Source organism: Pelodiscus sinensis, chromosome 4 (genome assembly GCF_052426305.1).
Source record: "Pelodiscus sinensis isolate ZL-2025 chromosome 4, ASM5242630v1, whole genome shotgun sequence".
NCBI lineage: Eukaryota > Metazoa > Chordata > Testudines > Trionychidae > Pelodiscus > Pelodiscus sinensis.
Genome location: NC_143055.1, coordinates 126,727,569 through 126,747,572, shown reverse-complemented (window position 1 = coordinate 126,747,572; position 20,004 = coordinate 126,727,569). Strand labels below are relative to the sequence as shown.

The following is a 20,004-nucleotide window of genomic DNA, read 5'->3' as shown; positions in this document are numbered from 1 at the left end:
AGCTGAACAATTGACCTGGGCCTCAGTTTCCCCTCTGAAACATGGGGTAATAGTATTCTCTCTCACACCTTTCGTCTGCCATGTGTAATTGGATGGGAAGCTCCGTGGGGAAGGGACTCTCTCTTATGCTATAGCTAGGATCAAGCCGCCCGGCCTGGGCAGACAGACTTGTGGCAGCGATGTTTGAGCTAGCATGCTAAAAACAGCAGTGCGACATTGCGGCCTGTGTGGCAGGACAGGCCCTGAAGCTTTGCTGACGCCCCCTAGATCGAGCTCCAGTGGCTAGCCTGAGCACCCGCCACAGCCGAAATGCCCACACTACTATTTTGAGTATGTTTCCACAAGTCTCACTAGCGCAAATCTGTCCACCAGACCAAGCTGTGAGCTGTAGTGTAGGCCTGCCTAGGTGGGGCGTCAACACGCTGCTGCCCTATATTAATAATACATTATTTCTTCTTTTATTTTTAGCTGCCCAGGTATTGATTTCTATACTCTTACCTCATCCTAATTTAAGATCTTCTTCAAAGATAATTCATTTGCTTTTTGACCAGGGTCACTGTAATGAGGATGTTAAATAAGAGCCACCCTAACAAAGATAAGCCAGGATCTCCCTTCCCCACAAACTTAAAACAACACTGTTGGTGATAACCCATTGTTTCTCCTGTCAGTTTTCAAACCACAGAACAACATTCCTATCCAGGCCCATTTGCGTTAATTTTTTCAAGTTTGGGAGACACAAATTGAAAGGCTTTGCTGAAATCCAGATATATGGCATTTACTGCACTCCTTTAGTCACCACATTTATAAGTCTGTATGGGAATAAACAGCCAAGTTTGTCTGATAAGATTTATTCCCCCTATCCCTGCTTTCAAAACATGCTAAACAAGCTAATTGCATATGAGGAAGAAGATGATGATTTTGTCTCCCATTTGCTGCTCTTCTCTCTGCAGATTTCAGCTCAATTCAAAACTCTTAAGACGGGAGTTTTTAACCAAGGTGTGTGGGCAGTGTTAGCTTCCTTTTCTTCTTCATCGTCATAGGTTCATCACTGAGGTTTAAAATGGCCGAGGTTGCAGAGGATTGGTTGTAAACTGATAAACAACAGGAGCATTTGCTTTTTTCATGCTGCATAAAGCAAATACCCCACAAAGCATTCCTGTTTTTCTAAGGGAAGGGCATCTTTCTTTGGCTTCATTTTGAGCTGCAATTCCACGAGTCTTTGCTGCCACAAAAAGTTCCGAGAGTGGCTTCGGAACATACCTCTGGTGGATTCTGATTTACTCTCATCGCTCAGAGCCTAGATCTGGAGAACAGCTATGGCTGCAAAGTGCCCAGTGCCACCCTCCACGTGAACATGGGTTGCTATTTTTGCTAGAAGTAATTGATGGCCAATAGAGACTGGCTTTTTGTCAGATCCAGTCTTTCAGACAAAGCCTGATGTACTGCCTGCAGAGAAGCTACCTCGCTCCCGTCAGCAAATCTCAGAGCACTGTTCCCTTTGGACAAGTGATTGATTCCTCTGTAATACTCTTAAATGGGAGCTGTATTGGTATCCAATGCCATCTCAGGATCAAAGAGACAAGGTCTTTAGCTTTAATTGGGCCACCCTGCATCAGGTGAACTTCTCTGCTTATGGGACAAATGCAAATGTCACATTAAGTGATTGTTACAGGGGAATAAACATGGCTTTGAGTGCCTTACTTGTTTAGAGTGCAGGTTTTTAGCCACATGTCTTTGAAAGCATATACTCCGAACAGGGACTGAAATCATTGCTTTTGACAGTAATTGTCATGGATCAGCAAGACTAAAAGACAGAGATGTGGGCTTTTTCCCCCCCCTCCTGTGTAAAAATGTTGTGCTTTTGAAAGGTAAGGGACGGGTAGCAATGAAGACTGAAGTCCCCTGTTTATTCACAATTGAGACAGGTGCTAGGAGAAGCATTGAAAGATTCTTTTTGCCAGCTAAGCCAGGCTGGAGTCAGCCCTAGGGAGACTTGTCTCTTGGAGCACAGTATTTGGACCTCTGTGTGTTTTTCTATTCAGCCCAAACCATTGTTGAAAGGATGGTTGGAAACATGCAATTGTATAATTGCAAAGAACTATATCAAATCACAGAAACTGGCCATGTCTGTGCTGCCCTGTTATGCTAGTGTGTATGCGTTTAGGGGCAGCAATCAGATTTCGGCAAATGAGAAAATATCCACCCTGTGAAATTGAAAACCCCTCCACAAAACAAGGGAGTTGGGTTATCTGGTTGATCGCATGTTAACGACAGGAGCTTTATAAGAGAATGTGGGCAGTGTGGAGGAGGGAGGGGGAGAAATGGATAGATGTGTAGATGAATTTAATCAGCCAGCAGACAGTATGCAACTGAGCATGGCATCTCTCTCTGACTGACCTGATCATCATCCCGGGAGCCCGACATAGTCAATAATTTCAAAGTAGCACTGGCATGTGGAAATGATCTTTGAAGGGTAAAATCCCCCCAGATGATCTAGTCCCTTTGACTCCATCCCATCAATTTTCAGCGGCACTTAGGCTCCTAAGTCACTGAGGTACTTGAGAAAGTGTTACCGGCAGACCCTTAGGAGTTACTAGATTGCTACTCAAAATGTCATCTTATGAGACCACAAAAAAGCCTGCAAACTCCCCTTCTTCTTTTCATGGAACCTAGGTGTTTCTGATACACCAATACAAGCTCTGTGTAGCTAGGTACTCCTGTGGAACCCGAACACAATACATGAAAGGGTGCTGTTGAACTATTCTCTGTGGAGAAGCCCTTTGTACTCAATGGCTAGAGAAATGGCAAATGCATGCCAGAATTGCCCTTGTCTGTTGTATATCAAGAGCAGGAAAGTCAAGAGCATTGCAGTACATAACCCACCTCACTCACTGTTTAGCCTTACAAAATTGACGCCTTTATTTTATTAGGTCACTCAGTCATTCCTGCATGTTCTTTAATGAGCTGCCCAGAATATGTTATGTCAGGCGCTCTTTCATTTTTAATCTGCTTATGAGGTAATGGGCCAAACCGGCACTGACACAAGTGGTCAGGCTCCATTTATGTTCATGAAGTTGCACCGGCTTAGGCAAGGGTACAATTTGATCTACTTCTGGTGAAATAACAGGTGCCCATGGAGCTAGAGTATCATAGCAGTCAGTGAAGGGAAAGAATTGATAGATCACGGAGTTCATCCTCTTCTAAGCTCTAGATTTTGCCATGCCCATTCACAAGGAGTACCTCAAGTTGTCCTGGCAAAACCAATGGGACCATGTGTGTGTGTGTATTGGTGGCCAAAATCAGGCCCTACATCCTTTATTCAGTGGTTGATTTCTTATGGCTCCACTTCATTGTCATCACCATCATCTTGAGATTTTCAATGGCTCCAAAGGGAGCCTGAATGCTCAGAAGTGTGTTACAGAAGTGCTGCCCAGATATATACAAAGCCATGCTCCCTGCCCTGAATGGGTTGATGTCCAGTCCCCAAATCAAAGGTCACTATTTAAACTTGGGGGCTAAGTTCACATTTTTGAAGCTTGCTAGAGTTTTCAGGAACACAGGCAGCAGTGAAACTTTGAGTGGTCAAGAGGTGATTGCAATAAATAGCATTTCATTGAGAGCTTTTGCTTCCTGTGTGCCTCATCGATCAGATTTGCTCAGTTTACAGACAAAAACAAGGCTGGTACAGAAGAATGACACATAGCTAATTATTCCTGGTGCGTCATCACCACATTTTCAGCTCAGTTCCAATTGCACAATCTTTACTATTGTGACAATGCACGAGGCAGAGTAAGTCAGATCAACTTTCAGATCACCAGAGGAGTTTCAGATCCCACAAAACCTGCCTTACTTGAGAGGTTGTGCAGTGCTGGAGTTAGGCAAACTATCTTTTAACCTGCCAAGAGCAAATTGACTATGGAATCCATTGAGAAAAATGCACATGAAGCCACACAATGCTATTCATCTGACTGGCTCATGAGCTGCATGGACACTTACCCCTTCTTAGCCAGGCCAGTGGTGCTGGAAATTCCCCCTTCAGATCATGTGACTTTTCACTCCCCGGTAGCCTCTGCAATCACATAAATAATCCATGTGTCCTGACGGGTATCTGATAGTGATTCCTCCTTTCGCAGGCTTATATCCGATACAATCTTCCAGTTTTATTATAATTGCTGTTGGCAACATGTGGTCTCTGATAAAAAACATATTTTCTGTCGAGATTGCATTCATCAGTTGGGCTAATTTTTCTTGGCCCTCCACCCATCAGAGCTTCTTTGGAAAGGGAAACAGCAGCTTGTGGGTTAGCAAATGCCAGGCGTCTGAACAGAAAAAAAAGAGAGAGAGAAAGAGAGAGGTGAAAAACAACCCACAAGTCTGTTGTGAAGCATTTGTACAGAAAGCCTTGGAAGGAATTCTTTTAGCCCACAGCCCTGTCTATCTGGTGAATGCTTTGGTGGCTGTATATAAAATGTGTTGCCCTTGGGGCCCTATGGCCTGTACAGAATTCAAACTCAAATCTTGTAAAGGATCATTTGCAAAATCATTGCATAGACAGCTTGCTTATACTGTCACTGTGCCAGCACCAGAAGCTCATCGGGTATTTTTGTCTTGGCAGATGCACGTTCTGTTGTAAAGGTCTGTTCATCTTGTGCTGTCCTTGTTTTCAGGTAACATGCTGCACTTTCATGTAGAAGGAGATTTTTTTCATCAGCCTGGATTTCTTTAATTCTTGACACTGCAAAAGGAAGGGGAAAGGCCTGATAGTACTACCTGTTTATTATGCTGGCCCTTGAACATCCAGATGTGCTAATTTATCCTTTCTGGATGTACATAAACAGTTCAGTCTTTTGAGTGAGTATCAAAAGTGTAAGGGTGCCAATTGGGAAGATGTAGTGGTATGGGAAGAGAAACGGCGAATGGGAGGAAGAAAAGGGGAAAATTTGATGGGGGAAGTTTCCTGGCATTATTAATAAGGACTTTTACATTATCTGTCCCTAATAAACCACCTTAAGTTGCAGAGAAGTTGGTTTTAAGGCAACAGCAAAAAGTTTCAAAAATTGATTAGCATTCATTTTTAAGGCACACTGAAGTGTTTGTTAGGCTCTGCATGCTGGTCTCCATATGTCTCTTTTCAATTACATGTGCTAGGGGGAAAAAAAAAAACTATGGCAACACATAAAATGCTTCTCTAAAAATCCAGAAAGCAAATTGTTGTGCTCTGCTGCCTGTTGCAACCTAAAAAGAGAGACCCTCTGTGCTCCCCTGCCAAAAGAAATACCAACGTATTCTACCAACACAGGTTTCCCTCAGAATTCCTCTTTGTAACTGGAATGTTTCATATCAGTTCCACGTGGAATTGAGTTTCTTCATTTTCTTCTGCACTGAAGAATTCAGGGGATGAAGCGCCTTCCATACATTCTTAGGAAAAACCAAGATGAGCTCTCTCCCTTCATGATGTTGCTGGGACCTCTTGTGCAGTTGCCTACTAATGTGAAAAAGGCAGGGGTTGGAAATAATTTTTGCAAGGGGGGCACAGTGAATTTTGGTATGAGGTCATGGGCCAGCTCCATTCCCTGGAAGGTGCAGAGCCGGGGATGGAAGGGGCAGGGCTTAGAGTGGAAGGGGCGGGACTGGGGACTATCCCCTCCCCCCAGAGTTGGGCTAGAGGCTTTGAAGTAAAAACATAGCAAACGGTTCGTGGCTACCGGCCCGACCGCTACTGCATTGCTTGGTAGCTGCATGGGGTTGCTGCAGCTATTTAAAAGGCTTGTGGCTCCAGCCTGTTTGGGTAGCACCGTGACCAGGAGCTGTGAGCCATTTAAATTGGATCCTGCTGCCTGAGCCACTACCTGGAAATTTGGTGGCACGGGCAGCAGGATATGAATAGAAAGAAGCCAGATGCAGTCAGCAGCCCAGATCAAAGTGTTAGGCCAGCTGGATCTGGTCCCTGAGCTGCACCTTGCCCAGCTTTGGAATAAGAGATCCATCCACTGGTTGATCCTAATGGATTATTTGTTAAGCACTAACAAAGTGCTCCTTTCATGAAAAATTTGATAGCCATCTATCCGTTTTTAAGCCATCTTACACAATGGCATTTATTTCCTGCTATAGAATTTCAGAGGCTGGATCAAAAATCTTGCAGACAGCAGCTCATTCTTTTTTGAATTCTGTAGGTTTTTAGCCTATTTTTTATGGGAGTGAATTGCTATTTAAGCCCTATTAAAACAGTATTAGTGTTCAGTCTTCCTAAAGTCTTATCCCATAAAGTCATCCCTGTACAAATCATAAAAGAAGACAATAGCCTCAGCTCCAAATTGTTTTTTCTATGCATGCAAATGGGTTTTGTTTTGTTTTTGGTTTTGTTTTTTTAAACTCTAAACAGAGGTAGGTTTTTAACCAATGTGATGCCTATTTTCCTGTCTGGTTTCAGGCCTCCTTCCATTGAAGTCAATGGCAAAACTCCCATTGACTTCAGTAGGGGCAGGACTGGACCATCTGTCCCTGTCTGTCACACACACACAATTTCATAAGATCACATACACACGATTTCATAAGCTAGAGACTCTCGGTACAATGTTATATGTATTTCCTGAATGGATTTATAATCCATCCAATACGGTACATTCTGAATGTGTTACAAAAAGGACAGATTTACAAGAGACAATCTGCCTTCATGATGATTGCATATTGTGGCATTTCTAGTCCATATGGATCAGTAAGACTTGGATAGCAGGCATTTGACCTTCAAAATCATGCAAATGTGAAACCAGACTTACAGTTTTACAGCTGGGAAAGTCACAGTATGACTTCTTCATCTTATTCAGGAGGCATTGATTAAAATACAGTCTGACTTTTAGAAATTACTGATATTTTCATATTGCTTTTTTGCAAAGCGCTGGCCTGAGTTTTTTCCACTCTCTTCCTCATCCCTTCTGGCTAAGCTTCACTCATTAGCACCTATGACTCAATTGCTGATCATTTAAGAGATAAGTTGCTAATTTAGAGCCATGGGCTAACTATAAACAAGACTTGAAACCTTTTTGCTCACGCCATAGTTAATCTCCAGTAATAACTCCTGAGAGCCTCTGAAAAGGTCTGAGTGTAGCTTTCTGTCAGCTGCATTAGAAAACTGTGTATTTTCTCACTAAGAAACCTTGATCATGCCAGATCCAATCAATCAGACTGTTTACACAGCAGTCTTAATCTTCCTGGTGTACAATATCCTAATTCACCAAGATTATTGGAAGTGAATCATCAAAAGGTATATTAGGAGTCAGACAGTGGAGGGGTCCCCCAAGGGTCTGTCCTGGGACCAATCCTATTCAACTTATTTATAAATGATCAAGAGAAAGGGATAAACAGTAAGGTGGCAAAATTTGCAGATGACACTAAACTGTTCAAGGTAGTTAAGACCAAAGCAGACTGTGAAGAGCTTCAAAAAGATCTCACCAAACTAAGGCTACCTCCAGACTGCACCCCTCTGTCGGCAGAGGGATGCAAATCAAGCACTTCAAAAGTGCAAATGAGCCCAAGATTTAAATATCCCGGGCTTCATTTGCATACTCATCTTCGGGCGCTGTGCCAATCACACACCCTTTCGAAAGTGAAAGTAAAGTCTAGCCGTGGGTCTGCTGACAGCGGAGAGCTTTTTCGGCAGATCCTGTGCTCCTCATTAGTTAAGTCCCAGGCTCATTTGCACTTTCGAAGTACCTAATCTACAGCTTTCTGTCGGCAGAGGGGTGTAGTTTAGACACACCCTAAGTGACTGGGGAACAAAATGGCAAATGAAATTTAATGTTGATAAACATAAACATTGGAAAAAAATAATCCTAACTGTACATACACTATGATGGGGACTAATTTAGCTACAACTACTCAAGAGAGATCTTAGAGTCATTGTGGATAGTTCTCTGAAAACATCCACTCAGGGTGCAGCGGCAGTCAAAAAAGCAAATAGAATGTTAGGAATCATTTAAAAAGGGACAGAGAATAAGACAGAAAATATTTTATTGCCTCTATATAAAACCATGGTATGCCCACATCTTGAATGCTGTGTACAGATATGGTCACCTTATCTCAAAAAGGACATATTGGCATTGGAAAAGGTTCAAAGAAGGCAACAAAAATGATTAGAGGTTTGGAACAGGTCCCATAAGAAGAGGGATAAAAAAGACTTGGACTTGTCAGCTTAAAAAGAGGAGACCAAAGGGTCTATAAAATCATGACTGGTGTGGAAAATTGAATAGGGAAAAGGTATTTACTTGTTCCCATAATATAAGAACGAAGGGTCACCAAATGAAATTAATAGGCAGCAGCTTTAAAACAAACTGAAGAAAGTTTTTTTTTCCCGCTCAGCACACAGTCAATCTGTGGAACTCCTTGCCAGAGGATGTGGTGAAGGCTAGGACTTTAACAGGGTTCAAAAAAGAGCTAGATGGATTCATGAAGTTAGATCCATCAATGGCTGTTATCCAGAATGGGTAGGAATGGTGTCCCTCGCCACTGTTTCTCTGAAGGTGGGTGACGGGAGGGATTATGTGAGGATTTCCTGTTGTGTTCCCTCCCTGTGGGGCACTTGGTATTGGCCACTGTAGGCAGACAGGATACTGGACTCGATGGACCATTGGTGTGACCCAGTATGGCCGTTCTTATGTTCCGTTAAACCTGTGCAAAACTGCAGCATTATTTCATAGTTGGCTAATGCATTATCTGCTAGTTTGCTAAACTTGAGTGTAAGGGAAGGGCTGGCCTTCTTTCCGATGTTTTATGCTAAAGATCTCAGGATTATGTTTATTCCTCTGAGATCCCTCAGCGGGAGGCAGACTACAACAGCTGCAGGCATCTCCGTAGCCACTGGCTGCCACGCTGCAGTGTAGCAGGCACATAAACTATGCTAGGCACTCAGTTTAACGGGGATTTGTACCATCTAGACTATCATATTGCTGCCATTGCTAAACCAGAATGGCCACCCAGGTCCTTGGACAACACCTTGCAAGCTACAAGCATATGGTATCTTAGTGTGTCAGTAAAAGTAGCAAGTACAGTCCAAAACATAATCAATCCCGGCCTTTACATGAACTTCCAATAGCTGGGGTGCAGCAGATTGGACAGAACAGCTAAGGCCTAGTTTGGGTGGCCTTTATTAAAGGGAATACTCCGGGGGGTGCCAGTGCCACACAACTCACACGATTGAACGGTTTCAACATTCGTATCACATCTCTTCTCTCTAATAGATCCCAGCTACCCACACACCAGGGGATACAGATAATGTCATTGCCTTCAGTGGGAGTTGTTCATATCCTGCGAGGGTGCAGGAATACGGACCCGTGTGATGTACGTGGTATGAGGGCCATAAGAGAAAAGGCTATTGCTGCCAGACTACCCTCTTTCCCACAAGGAGGGCTGTGTAACTCACCCATCTCCCTTCTCCCACCTTCCTACTCTTTCTGTCCATCCCGGAATCCAGTTGATAAGTATCTTCCCACTTTTAAAAGCTCTCCAGGGACTTATTGACTCACTTATTGACTTTAAGATCAGACTAGAACATCACAATGATATAGTCTGACCTCCTGCGCATGGCAGGCCACAGACCTCACCCCATAATCTCCAGCTGAGTTACTCAGAGTCCTCAGATCTTGGGTTACAGACTTCAAGTTACGGAAAATTCACCACTTATATTTGTTTAAACCTGCAAATGACCCCATGCTGCAGAGGAAGGCAAACCTTCTTTCCTCCACCCCCACCCCCAGCAGAAGGTCCCAATCCCAAATATGGCAATCAATTAGACCCTGACTATATGGACAAGACCCATCAGTCAGACACAGGAAAGAATACTTTGTAGTAACTCAAAGTCCTCCCCATCTGGTGTCTTCTCTCTGGGTCATCCCCTCTACCCCACCTTGTCACTTCCTTATTGACACAGGTTGAGTTCATTTGTCCATTTTCATCAGACCGTCTGTGTGAACTTCTCTCCTTGTCTCCATCTGACACACTGAATCATTTCCACTCCTTAGATGCCAGGTTCTTGAAATCCCTCTATACATTGACTAGAACTGTGCTCCATGAATCGTCCTACTGAAGTCAGCAGGATTGCTTGTGGAACAAGGTGCTACTCTGTGGGTGTGTTTAATCCACACAACAGTCCTACCTGGGTCAGCAAGCAGATCCTAGCACCCCGCTGAACCTCAGCTCCAAGCCATGCCATTTTGCAGGGTGGACACTAGTCAAGATCCATGTCAGAAGGCCTGCGTAGTGCAGCAGGGTTGCCTTAGCATGATGGTGACCTGTGGGTCCAACAACTGTAAACTCAGGTTTACAATAGGGATGTTAAATATCGGTTAATTGAATAGTCGAGTAACCTCATGAACTCTTATCGGTTACTCAACTAGTCTATAGTCCCTGGGGAAGTGGCTGGCAGCCAGGGCACTCCAGCCTCACTCCTGAGGAGCCTCCTGCCACTCCATGCTGCTGCCTCTGTATCAGAGGCAGCAGCGTGGGGTGCCAGGTGGGAGCTGGCCCTTGACGGACTCGTTGCCTGTCGCCATGTGCTGCTGGAGCTGAGCTGGGCTGCTGGCCGGCCTGCTAAAAAATTTACTGGTGGGGGTGGGGAGAGGGAAATGAATGTAGTCTATAGTATTAACCTATAAGCTTTTGCTTATCGGTTAATCGGTTAATCAACTACACTATTATATCTCTAGCTTAACACGCAGGGAGGAGTCTCAATCATCCGCTTAGAAATATGAACTCCTGAGAGCTCAGCAATGGGTGGATTTGGTCTCATTTCTATTGACGATTCATTCCTATCTGCATAGGGTATAAGTAGTTCCATGTGATTTTAGTGGAACCCATCTGAATTCACCACAGCCCTTCATAGGTGGAACTAAGACCCGCAGTACAAAATCAGAATCTAATATGTTCACAATGCAATGGTTGCAATTTACATGGTTTTCCATGTGATCCTTTCTTGTTGGTTCTGGATTATGGTAGTTAATACTCTCTGAGGCCTCTCTGAATTTCCTCAGTCTTTCCTGGTCTGTATAATGTTATGTCAACTGTAAATGATGCCATTTGATTATTCACTTATTTTTCCAGATCAGTAATATTAATATCGTTAGCCTTTGGCCACTCAGATAAGATGACCATTCATTCTCCCTGTTTATTCTAGTCTTTATTGAGCCTGTTTCTGCACTATTCCTGTAGATTACCTTTCACTCCAAGTCTCCTTAGGGATAAGTCAAAACTCAACTCTTCTCATGTGTATATTAGCTCTTCCAAGAAGCAGTCATTTAAGAAGTCAGACAAGAAATTTCATCTCTAGAGCTTGTCCAGTTGCAACATCTGACACATTTGTATATGTTAATAGCTGAAGTCTCCCGATAAAATTTAGTTGTTCTTTGATACCCTTCAAAATTATATATTAAATATCCTTTGCTGGTCTGGAGGAAGGGGGTATCAATAGTGTGTTTGCATTTTTTATTATTCAGAAGAGTAGCGATGTGGTTAAGGGAAGCATGGGAAATGGGAAAGCATTTTGTGTTTTCTAATTTTATTTCTTTTTTAAACAGTTTTCTGTTTTTTAGTTTTAAAAATTAACTCATAGACAGAAGTTTCTGAAGTTTCTGTAATTCAGTGGCCATATGCCACAGAGCTGTTTCCTGCTGTGAAATCTGTCATGGACAAAAAATTAAAAACAGAAGGGAAAACCTACATTAATATCACCAGCTCCACAGGAAAAGAAAGCCAAAATCGTAGACCCTGGACACTTGTGATCAGTAGCAGCAATTAAGACCAATGTCGGATGTCATCATTAGGAAGAATACTCAAAAGAAGTGACTACTCCGGATGCCAAGAAAGAAGAATGGATCAGGTAATACTGCCAGCTTTTTTGTTTCCCAATAAATACAACATTAATGCTCAGATTGCAACCTAAAAACTAAGGGTGTGTCTAGACTACCTAGTTTTGTCGACAAAAGTGGACTTTTGTCGACAAAACTATACCAGCGTCTACACTACCGCTGAGTTCTGTCGACATAACGTCGACAGAACTCAGCAGTTTTGTCGACGCTGGTAAACCTCATTTTACGAGGCATAACACCTTCTGTCGACAGAACTCTGTCGACAGAAGGTGTTATTGCCTGTAACATTGCGTCCAGACTACGGAGTTCTGTCGACAAAGCAGCTTGCTTTGTTGACAGAACTCAATGTGTCTGGACGCTCTTTGTCGACGGAAGTTTTGTCGACAATATCTGTCGACAAAACTTCCGTCGACAAAACGCGGTAGTCTAGACGTACCCTAAGAGCAATCCAAAGCCCATGGTAGTCTGTATGATCCTTCCAATCACATCCATGAGCTATGATCTCCACTCTGTGAGGATATTAAGATCCCACAGCACTTTCTGGAAAAAAAGAAGTTTCCTCTTTTCCCTTATCCGTCCTCATCTCACCGTGTGATGTTTGCCATTATTCTGCACTCCAAAACTGGCGTGTGAAATGCTTTGGGATCCTTGAAAGTTACTATATAAATACAAACACTCTGTGTTAATTACTATAATTAGGTCGCAATTATTGGGCCAGATCATTACTGTCCCTAATTATTATTAATCACACCGTGCCCTTAAATTTGAAACAACCACAGCCCACTAGAGTCTGAGGAATCTCAGAAGCCAGATTTTTATTTCTTTAATGATGTCTTTGTCTTTTTGTTTGTTTGTTTGTTTTATCTTGCTCCAATAAGTGTGGTAATAGTGGCTGGAAAATGAGGTGTTTCTACAGTAAAACAAGTTCAAACTGGTTAGGTCTCAGCTGGAGTACTGTATCCAATTTTGGTCACCACTGCATGGAAAGGATGTAGAGAAAATGGAAAGGGTCCAGAGGCAGGCAACAAAGATGATCAAAGGGGTAGAATGCAAGCCATGTGAGCAAAGGCTGAAGGAATTGGTTATGTTCAGTATGGAACAGAGGGGATGAAAGGAAGATATGATACTTGAAAGGCTGCCATAGAAAAGATGGAGCAAAATTGTTCTCTCTTGCTACAGAGGGCAAGACAAGAGACAATGGCTCAAATCACAGCACAGAAGTTTTAAATTAAATCTTAGGGGAAAAAATCCTAACTGTAAGATCCGTAGGACAATGGAACAGACTGCTTGAGAAACTCAAGGAATCTCCTTCACTGGGGCTTTTCAAAAAGAGGCTGGAGAGCCCTCTGTCTTCGACGGCTTAGGCCAGGTCGATATTAAAGAGGAAGGTCGACTCAAGATACACAACTCCAGCCATGTGAATTACATAGCTGTAGTCAATGTATCTTGTTTCAAGTTTCTCCAGCATCCCCATAGTGGGAGGCCGATGGAGCAAATGTTCCTTGCAGGAGCAGATGTACTGGCTGCCAACGGGGGCACCCTCTGTGTTCAGTTTAGAGGGTCTTTACTAGACCTGCTAAATCAAACTCTGGAAGATCAACGATTGCAGCACTGATCTTCCCCAGAGTGAAGACATGGCCTTAAACACAACAAAATCTTCAGGGGGTTAGACTAGATGACCGTTATGGTCCTTTCTAAGCTTTTCTTCTATGATTCTAAAAAAGGGGGAAGATTTTGTAAGTTTTTAAAAAAATTTCCCACCCTTTTTAACAACTACAGCTATTGAAGAGAAAAATAATTGGGGTGTAGAGTGAATTAGGAAAAATGTGCCTGGCTTTTTCCCTTCAAATTTTGAAGTTTGCAGAAATTTAAAAATATGTTCACCAGCTCTGTTCTGCGCCAATGACAACTTTGTCTTGGACTAAAGTGAAATTTTGTTTCTTTTCTTGCAATGAGCCAGAAAGCCACAATTCCCTCACTGCTTCTGCTCCATGAAGAAAGTAACTTCCGCTGGCCTAGACTAGCAACAGTTCATTACTCCTTCATACAGCACTGGCTCCACTCTGTGGGCTAACAGATTTGGAATGGTAAAGCTAAGTCCCACTAGTTCCTTCCCCCCACTATTCCACACTGGGTACAAAGTAGCAAGCATGAAGCGCCACTTATTTCTGGGCTACCAATATCCAAATAGCCCACACAAGTGCCTAAGGAAGGGTATCTTACTTCCCCTGTGAGAAGATGCAGGCTAAGATTGTAAGGGACTGTCAGTACTAGTGACTTGTGCAGCACCACACATATGGCAGCATTTAACAAATGCATTCCAGTTATCCTTAAATGAGTAAGTAAATAAGAGTACTAGGATTCAGACGCTCCGTGTCACATGCAGAGCTGTCTGTTATTATTAGTTACTATTGGTAAAACAACAGACCTTAAAGATAATCATATTCACTGGAATGTGTTTGTCAGGAAGCCAGCTTCTATTTTAGAAGAAAGCAGCATTTACACTCCCTAAACACTGCGAAGTCTATAGCTGAGATGTGAACCAGTGCTATTTCCTCATGCTGTTACTGCACCTACTATGTGGTTTGCAGTCTAACATCGAGTGCCGTGTAACCCAGCTCCCAGAGCAGAGAGAAAGCCATTCCTGTCACCACGGCTCTGAACGTTCAGATATGGGTAACTACCATGGGCCAAATCATCAAAGTACCTCAGGGCCAGCTTGTGAAGAACTCAGCCCACATCAGCCCCATATGTGGTATGGCAAGATTTTCAAAATGGCTGAGCACACAGCGTGCATGCAATGTGCTGACCCCTTTTGAAACTCGGAATCCAAATGTCCAGATTCTATCTGAAATGTATCTGAACCTGCAAAGGTTCCATGCTGACTTTTTTCTTTTTATCGTTATCCCTCCTTTCTTTCCTTCCCATCTTCCTCTCTTCCCCGAGTCCTTCTACTGTCTAGCGCTTCACTAAGGGCTTGTCTCAACTCCAGGGTGGATTGATGCTGCAGCCAGCAGTTGATTTAGTGTGTCTAGGAAAGACCTACTAAATTGACCGCTGATCACTCTCCAGTACTCCAACAGAACAAGATGAGTAAGGGGAGTTGACAGAGTTTTTTATATCAACTCCTGTCATGACCATGAGGGATGGCCAGTAGTTTGGGGACTAAGGGGTTAACCATGTCCCCTGTACCTAGCCAGGTACCGGTCAGCCAATAGAAATGCAGATAGAGATTTCAAACTGAGACAAAGGAATTGTTGGGTTTTCCCTACTTTGTCTCTGAGCCAGTTTGCACTCTAGATACTGAGGGAGACGGAAGATAAGTCCCTCTCCAAGAAAAAGACTCTTCATAATGTGTAAGCAGGGTAAAGACTAAATAAATCCATCAGGTTTTATTGTTTTCTGGTTTGGGAATTTGAATCTGATGTCTGTGCTGTTAGAAATGGTTTTTCCTTTCTTTTGCAACTAAGTCCTGAGCCCACGGGAATCCTCCATGAGTATATTAATTGGCAGCTCTTACCATCTAGCCATTCCAACTATGCTTGTAACTGGGGTATTGTTTTAATAATAAAAGTTCTTTCTTTTTTTAATTAACCTGGTATTGGTTCATTTCTGTGTCCTGGAAAATCTGACTATGGGATCTGCATGCCTCTGATGAGTGGACAGCAATCACAGACTGCAGCTTGTGTAAGCTCCTTTCTGTTTCAAGTTCTTTAGAGAAAAGAGCCTGGGCTGCCCTGGAGTTGGTTTCAAGTGTCCACCCCTGTGTGCAGGTTCAAAAGCACTTGATGATGGCAGTGGATATTCCCCGAATTTTTGTACCAAAGCCTGTAGAGATCAGGTTTTGGGGTGCTTTTACAGGTCCCCACTTCTGCATTCACTGTGCCAGAGTGGGGAAATAGACTTGACAACCCCCAACAGGGCAAACCCTGCAATAAGTAGATCTAAGCTACGTTGTTTTGAGTTATGCTACTAATGTAACTCAAACTGCATCAAGCTTAGATCAACCTGTCCTTGTAGCACAGAGCTGCCCTATGTATCACCTGCCTCCCTGCTCTCCATGAACCCTCTCCTATCCTAAAGGATTTTCATTTAAAGAAAGCAGATTCCACCCAGCCCCACCACTGTACTACGTTTGACTTCAGAGGACTTTGCATTGTCCAATAAATATAGCATTGTAACTGGTGGGCCTCCAGTCACGCTGTTTCATTTCAGTGTACTCTGAAGTTTCCCCAGACACAAGTAAACAATATGCCCTAGACTAGATAAGTCTGATCTAACGCCTGCTGAAATTAATGGACAAACTTCCATCCACTTCATTAAGCTTTGGACTAGGCTCTGCCTGAATTATGAATTGTTACAACACATTTAGATCCGTGGCTACAACACAGTGGGTAATGCACGCTGAAGGATACATTTTATTCATTCACTGGGATAACCTATATTATTCTACCCAGAATGTGGCCAGTGACTTTGCTAATTCTACCTTCTATGTAGTTCAGTTGAGCTCCAAGTAAACCTTAGCTTCTTCATTCCAAAATGCATTCAAATATTTCATAGCAGAAGACAGAAGAGGGGAAATTTCTCTTCACTTGTTGGCTGATTTAAAACGGGGAGGGAAGGGGGGGGCGAAAGCCTCTTCTTTTCTCTTGAGGTTCTGGGGAAGCTGATTGGAAGCAAGAAGAATTCAGTCTGGACCTTTTAGCTCCCAAATATTTGAAATCTGGTGGCTGTTTTCATCAAATAATTTAGTTCACAAACTGAGACAAGGTCTGCAAATTCCTAGCCAGCTGACTGTAATTATGTGGACAGCGTCAACTCCATTACACTCAATGTCACCAGCTCTTCGCATTCGGTGTTCCTAGAGACATAGGAAACACTTGGCATATCACAGACAGAGGGAAGGAGGAAGCTACCTGGGAGGCTGACGCTATTATTGGCACAAAAATAAAGAATATTTAAAGTCTCAAACCAGAGAAGCTGGAAGAATTCTTGTGAATTGTGCAGTATAGAGTTTTGCACAAGAACAGTGGGTTTCAGAAAATATTCCCCACCACACAGAGATGGATTCTAATACCCTTATTTATACTGAGCCTTAGTCCGTGAGTAGTGCCTTCTCTCAATGGGCTATGGTGATTTAACCCATCTCACCCATTATATCTTATTTTACTTGCATTTTGCTTTTATAAGATTTTTGAATCTGCTTGTCCCTGCAGAAACCCAATAATCCAAGCAAAAAGTGAACTAAAAAGTGATTTTAAAATACGCATTGAAGGTTTTCTTTAAAGTCATTCTTTGAAGCTTTCCTTTTTTTTTTGACACTGGTAACAGTTCAGGGCCAGCTGGTGCCATCCTTACTCCTCTTGGGAAGAGTTTACTCGTGCATGTTACCCTGTTGCAATCACTGGGAGCGTTTGCAGGAGTGTTTACCAATGTGAGTGTGAATTGGACAATCTAGCCCAAAGAGAGAAGGATGGAATGTCAGATTCATTTCAATAGTTAACCCTCCCTTGTGATAGGTATATGCTACCCATCCAGCCTTGGTCTACAGTGGGGCTTTATTTCAAAATGATCCCCTCTATAGGGCGAATTAATAAGCGGAGCATGCACGCTACCAAGCTCATTATTTCAAAACAATGGGCCATTTATTTCGAAATCTGGACTCCTCCTTTCCTCAAGGCATAACGCTAATTTTGAAATAGTTATTTCAAAATAACGGAAGTGTGGACACTCCGGTGCCACTATTTTGAAATAATGATGACTAACCTCAAGATGATTCTTACCAACAACCACAGGACATACCACACTAATAGCAACCCTGGTACCTTCCCTTACAACAAACCCTGTTGCCAGCTTTGTCCACATATTCACTCTGCTGATACCATTATTGGACCTAACCAAGTGAGTGATAAGATCAAGAACACATATTCCTGCACATCCAGAAATATAATTTATGCTATCATGTGCCGAAAGTGTCCGTCTGCTATATACATTGGACAAATGTCTCAGACACTTCGCCAAAGGATCAATGCCCGCAAAACAGATATTAGATAGGATCACAAAGAAAAAACAGTTTCTTGCCATTTCAACCAGAAAGGACATTGTCTCAACGATTTGATTACCTGCATCCTGCTTCAAAGGCCTTTTAAGACTACACTTGAAAGAGAATCCTCTGAACTCTCATTCATGCTTAAATTCGACACTTTACACCTAAGTTTGAATAAAGACTCTAATTATCTTACCCATTACAAAGATAGCTTCCCCAATTATCACCTTTGATATCATTAGCTCACAGACATTTACCTTCCTCCCCTCCATCCCCCTTCTGTTCTGAAATTTGATTTGTCCTTTTCATATGTGTTCATTTGTTTAATTGTATCCTTTGGTATATATGGTTGTGACAATTTTCTTCCACTATTTGATCTGAGGAAGTGGGTTTGGCCCACGAAAGCTCATCACCTAATAAACCGTCTTGTTAGTCTTTAAAGTGCTACATAGTCCTGTTTTTTGTTTCAGCTACACCAGACTAACAGGGCTACATTTCTATCACTATTTTGAAATAACTACTCCCCAGAGTAATTCAAACAAATTACTCTTCACTGCTTCCTGGGGCTCTAAGTCAAGGTAGCATGTCCACAATAATGGAGCTTGACTTGGACTAATTTCAATGCTTCCCCATAGTGAGGACATGCTATTTTGATTTTGTTAAATTAGGAGTTAAATCAATTTTTGTTATTTCGAAATAGTTTCCTAGTGTAGATACACCCCCAGAAGTCTCTTCCTTTAATAAGGGCTGTGTTAATCTAAACTGCATCAGTTTACATGTGAGTCAATTTTTCCATGGCAATCCATTGTTTCTAGAACATTCTGAACTGGCCATACAGAATGGATAGAATTTGGATCAACAAGTTTTCAGTCTGTGTGTAACTTTTTTTTTCTTTACTTTTGTTTGTTTATTTATTTCTCCTAATGGCCGTTTGCCTTTAGATGTCAGACAACCATAGTTTCTGATGTGCTTCTTGAAGTGAAAGGCCTCATTGGCAGGGTAGTTTAACTCAAATGTAGCACCATCTAACAAATACTTGAGGTTGATTCCTGTTTATAAGATAATTAATGAGCCAGTTTCTCAGCTGGTGTAAATCAACGGTGCTTAATGACGTCAATAAAGCAACACTGATTTACACCAGCTGAAAATCTGGCCTGGTAACAGTCTCCTGGCATTATGGTAGGTGTTACCAGATGGCGTTGCTACATACATCTTCCAAGTTCTTTTTCTTAGTGTGTGCCTAATAGTTCCATCTCGGGAAGACCGGTAGGTGGTTGTCTTTGGTTAGGCAAGTTTCCATGTGAGAGCTGGGCAAGAAGCAGGGGAGTTTTTCTCTTTGCTTAGGGCTCTGAATTGAATCAATTCTGGGAGTAAACTTGCTCCCTGGCAACAGAGCATTGGTGTGGGGCTTAAATTCCTGACGTTGCCTTGTGTGCTGTTTATGACCATCTCTGTGCTAGGACTAGGGCAAAATCAGACAAATTACATTTAAAATATACTCAAACTCTACATCACTGAGTTCTCTTTCTCTGGGACTCTGACTGCAATGCCCTAGACAAGTACTACCACTCAGCAGATGGACAACACGCCTTTAAAAAAGTGTAGAGGACATATCCTGAAAGCCTTTTTCGGGGGTCTAGAGGCTTGATCCCATTACCAGCGAAATGTAGTTTGAACTATAGATATACACATAAGCTGTAAACTTTTGGAGGCAGGAACTCTTTTGATGATATATAGGTACATGGCTTAGCTGTCAGGAACCTAACAAAGGCAGTCAAAACTAAGGGTCAAAGTAGAATCAAAACTGAGACTGGGAGTAATGGAGAAGTTCATAGTCAGGCCCCAGGCCAAGGTTGATACCAAGAACCAGAGCCTGAATAGGGTTTCAGGGTACCATTGAGGAGGCAAAGTCCAACTCGAGCAGAGATCAAAGCCAGGAATCCTGCAGCAGGAATGGTCTAGACCACTACTAGAGATCCACACTGTTGCCTGCGTATTTCCTGGATTGTTCTTGAGGTTTTTGTTGAGCAGGGAGCTAATCCAGAGTCATGAGGCTTTTGCCTGGAGTGCAAATTGCTTCCCAATTTGTGTCCACAGCGGGTC

General features: G+C 42.7%; 1 long non-coding RNA gene across 1 annotated transcript in view; it reads right to left on the bottom strand.

Annotated features, from left to right (window-relative positions):
* Positions 1–705: 705 nt before the first annotated feature.
* Positions 706–20,004, bottom strand: part of LOC142829526 (uncharacterized) — a 113,802-nt gene continuing 94,503 nt past the window's right edge. Inside the window, exons 3-4 of the long non-coding RNA XR_012903975.2 lie at positions 3,997–4,735; positions 706–1,091 (exon numbers count right to left, since the gene is read on the bottom strand). This is a non-coding gene — a long non-coding RNA (uncharacterized LOC142829526). The remainder of the gene's footprint in view (positions 1,092–3,996; positions 4,736–20,004) is intronic.